A 1,492-nucleotide genomic window follows, 5' to 3' on the forward strand; every position below is an offset into this window, starting at 1 on the left:
CAAGTCAATTAATTCTGTGATATCTAGAAAAACCTTCTCCCCGAGAAAAGAATAACTCTGTAGGGACAAATATAAGTTCCACGTCAGGCTAACACTGGGCTGCAGAACAAGCAGAAAGAGTCACTTTGGGGTGATGGATACTAGTATGTTCCCTTAATTATAGTGAGAGTTTCAGCCATATATACTCTGTCCACCGTCATGTATGTAAGTGATGAACCATGGAATCTACCGTAAAACTCAAGAGCAGACTTTACACACTGTACCTTAGCCAATTTGATAAGAAACTATACTTAACAAAAACAAAGAATGAGTGTAAACATGGACATTTTAAACAAGACCTGGTGGCTAATATCCTGCCTCGTGCATCTGTTTTCATTCTACATGAGTTCATGTTTGCAGAAGTACATGATGTCCTCAGGAGGGAGAAGGGACAAAATGGAGGAATTCTGGGCTCCAGGATGACCACATGAAGGAGTTTAGTTTTCACATTACACACCCACCCGGCCCTGTCATGTGGGGCAATCAATGAGGACATGCTACTGAAATTTGGGGAGTTCTCTGGTAATTCCGCATAACCTAAGAGACCCAAAAAATGGTAACTTCCAAGGTCATGGAGATATCAGTCTAGATTCCTTAACAATGGCTGTTTCAGTCCATAGGGCATGAGGCTCTTGGTCTTGGAGCCGTGATATTATGCCCCATGTCACGAGTACAGTTGACTTAGAAATAGAAATTACAGTAAGTATTGAAAAGTGACCGAAGTGAATTGGGCTTAAATGATTGTTCCAGAAAGTGGTGGGATGGATCCTCTTACCTATTCCTCCAGCCCTGGGTAAGGAAGAGGTGCACTCAGTGCCAGTGCTGCTAAGCCCACCAGGTCTTCCCTCTGGGAGCTCAAGGTCTAGAGGGAAAGATGGGAAAAACCTGAAACAAAATGTGAACGACACGAGCAATTACTCCACAGAAAAGAGCAAGGTTGTCCAACAGGTGCTGACATCTACCAGGTGAGGGTGTGGGAAGGCCGTCCTGAGGAAACATGAGTATTTCCTGCAGCAGGACAAGAATACGTCAGCCCCGCACTAATCCGAGTGCATAGAGCCCGGCAGAGGGCAGAGCGGCGCAGACACTTGGAAGCAGAAGTGGGTGTTGTCAGAGTGGACCTTTGAAAGCAGACCAGGGAGACTGGAAGGAGCTGGGGAGGAGAGCAGAGACAGAGGAGGAGCAGGGCCAGGCCTGGGGCGGGATGACACTGCAGCATTCTGCTCCCAGGGCTGTGGGACAAGACTCCCCCGCGTGTAGGGACCTGCCCCGAAAACACTCCCTGGCTCAGAGTCTCAGGCACAGGGATGCAGCAGAGCTCTGCTGGGGCCTCCTGCCAGCACGTCTCAGGAGGTTGGGGCTGTTGTCAGCACCCAGGTGAGACCTGCCTCACTCAGCACCTGAGCTCACTTCAGGGTGTTGGTAGCACAGTCCACGTCGAAGGTCTGAGTCC

Source organism: Suricata suricatta, chromosome 2 (genome assembly GCF_006229205.1).
Source record: "Suricata suricatta isolate VVHF042 chromosome 2, meerkat_22Aug2017_6uvM2_HiC, whole genome shotgun sequence".
Classification (NCBI taxonomy): domain Eukaryota; kingdom Metazoa; phylum Chordata; class Mammalia; order Carnivora; family Herpestidae; genus Suricata; species Suricata suricatta.